Genomic DNA, 8047 nt, shown 5'->3' on the forward strand with positions numbered 1-8047 from the left:
CCAGCAAAGGGCCAGATAAAACTGTATTTCTAAGAAAAGTGCTTCTTCTAGAAAGAGTTCTTTAGCCATAGAAGACGTCACTGCTGGCCTGGGTTGCCTGCTGGCCAAGGTCTCCATTTCTAGGGAGGGAGGGGGCACTTAGCTGACTGCCCCACTACCACCAGCTGGGCTGGGAGCCCAGCCGCATCAGGGCCTTACCTGGTACAGGGGCTGCAGGAAGCAGCTTCTGTCCACACTGGCTGCAGAACTTCGGGGCTTCCTCTTTGGAGATATGCCGGCAGGAAGGACACTCCATACCTCCAGCAAGGGGAATGCCTGAGGCTGGCATGCCTCTGAAGATCTGGAAGCAAGAGTCCCGAGGCAGCCAGCTTTATACACCACCACCTGTCATATGACCACAGCCTTGCTTCAGTTTCATTTTCTGGGAAAGTGAAATTGCAGCGGCCTAGAAGTTCTCCTTGCTCAACTGAAAACCAGCCTGATCACTGCCCCTGAGGCGCTCCAGCCTGCCTCATCCCAACCTCCCCCTCCAACTCCCTCCTGATCTGAGCCCCGAGTGGCTCCAGCACCCATTTCCTTTTCTGCTGCCCCCACCAAGCTTGCCCCTCCCAGCCTCCTGAACTCTCCATCACTCAGTGAGTCTAAAAATTTCCCCGCCCAGCTGAGACTGGGAGCCAGGTCAGCTGAGCCAAGTGAGTGGAGACTGGGGGTAGTGGGGGAGCAAGCAGAGACACAGCTTGTGCAAAATCCGGAGATAAGACATGGGGTGGGGATACCTGCTGCATGCCCCAGGCAAGGGACTCAGACTCTCTGTGCCTCACTGCAGAAACGCTGGCAGCAAATGGCTGAGTCAGAGCCTGCCAAAGGAACCAGCCTGCACAGGGCAGCCCAGGGCTATAGGGCTGGCAGTCAGGATTCCTAATAACGGGGCCAGTGGTCAAGATTTCTAATAATGGGGAGTGCCATCTGCTAAGCCTGCACTCTTCTCATTGACAATTTGGCCCTCAGAACACCTTCTGTGGGAGTGGCAGCAAACCAAGGTCAGGGTCATGCCAAGGCCAGGACTCAGGCTAAGAATATCCAGCCTCCAGGGACAACTTAGTGCATCCATGGTGAGAGTGGAGACAGGTGTCTTGGCTCTTGGGGAACAAAGATCCACTGGCCACCCATTTCTGCTGGCTTCAGATCCAAGAACTTTGCTGGAGCAGTGGCCAAGTCAGCTCCTTCCCCAGCTGGGAGGGCACCCAAAGGGCCCTCATCAAGCAGCGACTCCCTGCCCCAGCCCTTCTACCAGCCCCTGCATCCCATTCTCATTTTCACTTCATCTGCAGCACGGGTACCCCTCTGACACCACCAGCTTGGTCTCCCTGATGGTGGGCTCTTGGTGGTGGGGGCGGGGGGCGGGCAGGGCAGGGCCTGACCAAAAGCACTCAGTGTGCGCAGTTATCCTCAGGGCCCTGGTCCCCACCTCCCCTCTCCCCTCCATACGCCCCCTGAATCAACCACCCTAAAGCAACCACCACTGTCGTCTGGGTACTCTCACTAAAATACTCTCAATGACTCCCCAGGGCCCAGGCCTCTCTCCGAAGGTGTATTCCCTCTCTCCAAAGCTCTGCTTCCCCACAGACCAGAAAACTCACAGCAAGGATCAGAATTCCTCACTCAAGTGTCCTATTGTTTCTCGCCAGCACCAGGGGCCTAAGGGCAAACGCGAGGGCCGGCACCAACACAGCTCTATTCAATCAGCTTCCTGGCTTTTCCCTTCCCCTTTTTTCCAGCCACATTCCGCCAACCACCACCAAAGAAAACCAGGTGGTGGGCCCCACCATCCTCACACTCCCCCATTCTCAGCCCTCCCCGGCTTCCCCAAGGGCCGCCTCCCAGTCGCGGCTCTCAAGGCCAAAACCGGCGAAGTGGCAACCTGGCCTTTAGCCCCTGGCCACAGGCAGCCCCTGCTAAGTCGGGAGAACCCTGCGCTCTGGGCGGCTCGGTGATGTGGGCAGTGATGCCATTCTCCTAAAAGTTACCATGAAATAAAGATATGAGCATTTTTCGCAACATCACTTTTCCGTTGTTGCAATTAATGAGAGCGAAGGATTCCGTTCCCGGGTAGAGGCCCCCAGGTCTGCCCGTCCCGGTCCGCTATCATGCCCCGCCGCGACCCCTCCCCGGGCAGTGCTCTCAGGTTCAAAGCCCGACCGGCGCTTCCCCGCAGGGGATCCTCCGCACCCGAGGCTGGGCCCCCGGGAATGTAGCTGGGGCCCGGGGAAAGAGCGCTGCCTCCGCCAAGCCGACCTGCTGCGCGCGGCCGGAGAACAGGGTACTCACCGCGCCGCGGGGCGGGAATGGACCGGGAACCTGCGGCGAAACCGAAACTCAGCGCCGCAGGAAGGGGGCGGCCCGGCGCGGCCGGCGGCCGGACGCGGCGCATCAGGACGCAAGCGGCGCTCCCTGGCAACGCCTCGGGCCGGGCCTCCGCGACCGTGGCCCAGACCGGCGGGGACCCTGATCCGTGGGACCCTCTCGCACCCAGGGGACCCGCACTCCGACCCGTGAGACAGCCGGTACCCACGGGAACTTGCGCCGCGCACTCACGGGACCCGGCATCCCTCCCTGTAAATCCGCACTCCGCCCGCCAAGACCCGCGTCCGGTGTACCTGCGCCCGGGCCCCGCAACTGCGAATCCCCGCCCCGCCCGCCAGCTCGCACCTGCGCCGCTCCCGCGCCCACACCGCCTCAAGTCCGCGCGGTTTCGTTTCTCGCGTCTTGGGTCCCGCCCCTCCTCCCGCTTCGGCCGGCACAGCAGGGTTCGCTCGGGTGTGGCCGTCGAGTGGCGCCCCCCAGTGGACCCGGCGCCTGGCCAGGTCGCCCGCCGCAGAGGAGGCGCCTCCTGCCGCTGCGCACGCGGGGCGGGAGGCGGAGGGGCCCTGATTCGGGCCGGGCAGAGGCTGGGGTTCGCACGTGGGTCTACCCCAGCCGCCCCCACGCCGCGGGCCGAGCCCGGGCGCGCGCATCCCGAGTCCAGCCCCAGCCCCTTGGACAGTGTCCAGGACCTTGTGAGCCGGCGACCAGCCCGGGAGGGTCCCCGAGGACACGAGGCTGGTCACTCAGCCGAGCTTCAAGCCACTCGGATGCAAGGTGGAGGTCACCGGCCACATCGCATCGGGGCTTTGTGTGGATTAAGTGACCACAGCGGCCCACGCTCAGCCTTGTGTTGGTCACTGATAACCTAGAGGCCACCGCCCCGGCCTGCCTCTGCACCTCAGTTTTCTCATCTGTCAGGCTCGTAATCTGGCCCTAGGGCTGTTGGAGATCTACTATTCCAGTGAAAGCTGGTGTTCCAGGCCCCAGGCAAAGTGCTTGATGTACATCAGCTTATTTACTCCTCACTGCCCTCTCCCCTCCCAACCAGCACCCGCCTGAGAGCTATTTGTGAGGAGCCTAGCTCAGGCCCATGTGATGCTGCAAATGCCAGTTAGCATGAGCATCATTGTTACATTGAAAGGGCCCAGGGCTCCCACCCACCTCTCCAACCATTTCCTCCTTTCCCACACCCTCCAGTCACACTGTCCTTCCTCTGGGCTGGGAACAGCAAGCTCTGTCCTTCTTGGGGGTTCCCCTCCTGCAGTGCCTGCCCCTTGCAGGGCTGGCTTCTCCCAGCCATTCAACCCCAGCATCTTTGCGCTCAGGCAGTGCTTAGGGTTTGGAGGGATGCCAGCAGAGCTTGGCTGGGCCCGGCAGAGTGGGGACCTGCGGACCCCGCTGGCGTGCACATCAGAATCCTGTGCCAGCCCCAAGGTGACAGGGAGTCGCTAAAGACCAACAGAGTGGGCACCACTGTCAGAATACCGTGCTGGGTGGGGTCAGAAGGAACACATCACACAGCCTGAGAAAACACATTTACCTGCCAGGTGCAATATCTTTCATTTAAAAACCCAACACAGGGACTTCCCTGGTGGTCCAGTGGTTAGGACTCCACACTTCCACTGCAGGGGACACGGATTCAATCCCTGGGTGGGGAACTAAGATCCTACATGCCATGCAGAGTGGCAAAAAGAAAATAAGAAAGAAAACCCAACACAGCCTTAAGGAATTAGAATTCTTCCAGTGAGAGACTGAGCCCTGCAAAGGGAGGTGACTTTAGGCCATTTTAATGCCACCAGGGGATCTTCCCTCCACCCTCTTCTCCGTGTCCTTGTCCACTCCTTAGAGGAATCATGAAACAGTAAAGGGAGTTTTAAAATCCAACCTTAGAGAGATGGTGGGGTGTGGGGGGGATCCGCTGTCCTGCCTTCAGTTTAGTTTGTGGTTCAGGATAAACGTGGAACAATCCAGCTGGGTTATCAGGTCACCTCCTCTACCGAGTCTTCCTTCAGCCTGTACAGTCCAGTGTAACCTGGCTGCCCAGGGCCATGGCTGTAGCACGCACTCCCAGGCGTGGAGTTTGGGTGACACCAGCGCCAGAAAGATGGTTAACAACCCAAAGAACCAAGTCAAAACACACATACCACATCCAATAAAGACCAAGAAAAGATGGAAAAGCCAGTATTAGGAGCCCATCCTGAATACTCACAGAGAAAACCCCTCACATTCCCTAGTCTATATCAATGCAATAGATGTATGCATTGAAACATGCACACAATTTTTAAAAATAAAAAAATAGTATAACATTAAATAGTATATAAATGTAATATATGATCTAACGTAATTAGAAAATAACAGAATACAAAGACAGTGGTAGATGCAGTTTACTTTGCAGGGCTGAGCCAGGCGCAGAGAGGAGGAGGGTGGAGGAGGATGGTAGGGTGGTGGGGTGAAGGAAGGAGGGGACGAGGAAGCCAGAGGACTTGACGAAAGGTTTCAGATGGCATCGCCTCCAGCTTTGTCCCTAAAAAGATGGTGCTGTGGACACTGCGGGCTTGAATCTGGACATCCTCTCTTCCTGGCCCGTTGTTCACAAAGGGCCCGGGCTCCTCTACATAGAAGATCTGCTTGGGAAAAGACTGCCCGGTCATTATTCCCCAGGTCAGCCGCATGACACAGCAGGGGAGCCCCTGGACTTAGCCCCACTGCCCATCCAGCCAAACCCAGCATAGAACATCTTCCTGGTCCCTTGGATATTGGAGCACTTGAAATTTCCTCAATCTCATGCATTTGTAGAATAGATTCATTTGGGCCCCAAACACACCTTTTGGCCAGTCTTGCTCCTTGCCTGCCTAACTTGATAATCCTGCGGTCGTCTGCAGAAAGGACACTTTCCGAGGCACACTTTGCTGGGAAGATAAGTGTGGTGAGAGGCTGGAACGAAGGGCCTTGTGGGGGTTGCTAGGGGAGGGACGCGGTCTGCCGCGGACGAGAGCATCCAGCCGTCTCAAAGCAGGGCCTGTGTGACCAGGCAAGCTGAATAGAACGCTCACATTAACTCCAGAGCCCTGCAGAACAAGAGGGGCTTGTAGTTCTGGGCTTTGTTCTCATCTACTTCCCAGCCTGCCTCCAGATCTTCATTTCAGCTGTTTTCCCCATGGAAAGACAGGAGTGAGACTCACACTAACGGGGCTTTGGGGTTCTACGTGGTCGGGGCAAAGTTTGGCTGGTAGGAGTCAGGTTTCTGGGCCTGGGTATTCTTGACTGACGATCATGCTCTTTGGACCCTATGGAGTAGCTGTTCCCGAGTCAGATGTCCCCCAAGTTAAAACACTGGGGGCCCAAAATTCGGTCCTCTGTCAGCACCGAATGAGTTCATCCACCTTGGGCTGCAGGCCTGTCCAGACAGAAGGAAGAGCAGCCGGTAAGGAACTATGTTTCCTTTCCTGTTTAGGGAGGCAGGAGGGGCAGAAGTGAGAAGAAGAGCGTAAGGGAATACCTTCATGGCTCCCACAACAGAAGCTCCCTGTATGTGTGTCTCCGTCTTCTCTTCTTATAAGGACACCACCCAAGTCTAGTATGACATCATCTGAACTTAGCTAATTACATCTGCAAAGACCCTGTTTCCAAATGAGGTCACAGTCACAGGTGCCTAGGATCAAGAATGTAACTCTTTTAGGGAACACAGTTCAACCCCCTACAGGCACCAGCTCCATGGGCTTTGCCAGAAGTCCTCTAAAAGATTCAGCTGTCGGCACTGCACAAAGATTCGTATGATTTGGATGAACTTGGGTCCTTCCAGAGGATTAAAATTATTTTAAAAGTGGGGAGGGGAGAAACAGGCTCTTTGCCAGCATCAGCAGCTAAATTTACAAAGGGTAGATCGATCTACCCAAAACAGATTTTATAAAAATAATCACACTTCAGGCAGCAAAGGTTTGCTATTCACTCCCCGGTTAGCCCAGGTTAGACCTGCTCCAGGTAGACTTTATCTTTTTTTTTTTTGCCACACAGCTTGTGGGATCCCACTTCCCAGGGATTCAACCTGGACCACGACAGTGAAAGCACTGAGTCCTAACCACTGGACCGCCAGGGAATTCGCAGGTAGACTTTATCTTAAAGAAAGATGGAGGTCCCTGCCCCACTCCAGCACTAATGGGAAAGCCCACCACTCCACCCCGCATTAGCTCACAGAGCACCCTCAGTCTCCCCTGCCCACTGGGTGTGGGGTCTGCAGGGATGTGGCTGCAGAGCCCACAGCTGCTGCCGTTTGGGGCTGGTGGCACCGAGAGCATTGCTCCAGGACGACTTCAGGCTGTAGAGCGGGCATGACAGAGCGGTCACACCAGATCTCCTGCCCTCTTCCATTTTCAAGTAAATGGATTACTGGGGCGCGGGTGGGACGTGATGCTGGCATTGAAGCCTGAGTCCTAAATCCTTCCCCTTCCGCCTCCCATCCAACCTCTTTGTCTCCATTATCAGGGTTCTGCATCAGGCAGCTTCCTCCCAGGGCCACTTCCCCAAAGACACAATTTTTATTGAAGCCACACCTTGAGGGGGAGCTGCCTGAACTGCATTAGACATTCAGTTCACGTGGAAGACAGGGTGAGAACAGGGGAGGGTAGGACAAATAGAATTTGAGGAGGTTCAATTCATGACAGCAGCAACTACTTGTTTTTTTTTAGCAACTACTTCTTAAATGCCTGCTACACATACACCCCAGGCCTCCACTCTTCTCTTCAATTTAATCTGTGCAGTGACCCTTTGGAAAATGTGGAAACTAAGGGTCAGAGAGAGTAGACAATTTACTCATCATGCGTTATGAAATCAGAACAACCTGGACGCAAACTCAGTTCTCTCTGAGCCCACCGCACCATGCTGCCTCCTTGTCCGTGACTTTCAGAGTTTCTTGCAATTATCTCCAGAGTTCCAGTGGAGACAAACACAGGTCCAGGCTCTGAACGACATGAGGCTTCCTAACCATTTTAGATTTGAACATTCTAAACCTACATCATCTGACACAGCAGCCACGAGACATAGGTGGCATTGAGCACTCCACGTGTGGCTGGTCCAAGCTGAGATGTGCTGTGAGTGTACAGTTCACACCGGGTTTCAAAGACTTAGTATGAGAAAAGTAATGTAAAATATTTCATTGATAAGTTTTACATAAATTTCACGTTGAAAATATTTATTTTAGATGTTATCAGTTAAAAGATATGTTAATTTCACCTGTTTCTTGTTACTTTTTTTGGCTGCTTTGGGTCTTCATCGCTGTGCGCAGGCTTTCTCTAGTTGCAGTGAGCGGGGGCTACTCTTCGTTGCTGCACGCGGGCTTCTCACTGCGGTGGCTTCTCTTGTTGGGGAGCACAGGCTCTAGGCATGCAGGCTTCACTAGTTGTGACATATGGGCTCAGTAGTGGCTTGCAGGCTCTAGAGTGCAGGCTCAGTAGTTGTGGCGCATGGGCTTAGTTGCTCCGCGGTATGTGGGATCTTCCCGGACCAAGGATTGAACCCGTGTCCCCTGCATTGGCAGGCGGATTATTATTACTTTTTTTGTGTGTGTGGTACGCGGGCCTCTCACTGTTGTGGCCTCTCCCGTCGCGAAGCACAGGCTCCGGACGCGCAGGCTCAGCGGCCATGGCTCACGGGCCCAGCCGCTCCGCGGCATGTGGGATCTTCCCGG

Source organism: Physeter macrocephalus, unplaced genomic scaffold, assembly GCF_002837175.3.
Source record: "Physeter macrocephalus isolate SW-GA unplaced genomic scaffold, ASM283717v5 random_302, whole genome shotgun sequence".
Classification (NCBI taxonomy): Eukaryota; Metazoa; Chordata; class Mammalia; order Artiodactyla; family Physeteridae; genus Physeter; species Physeter macrocephalus.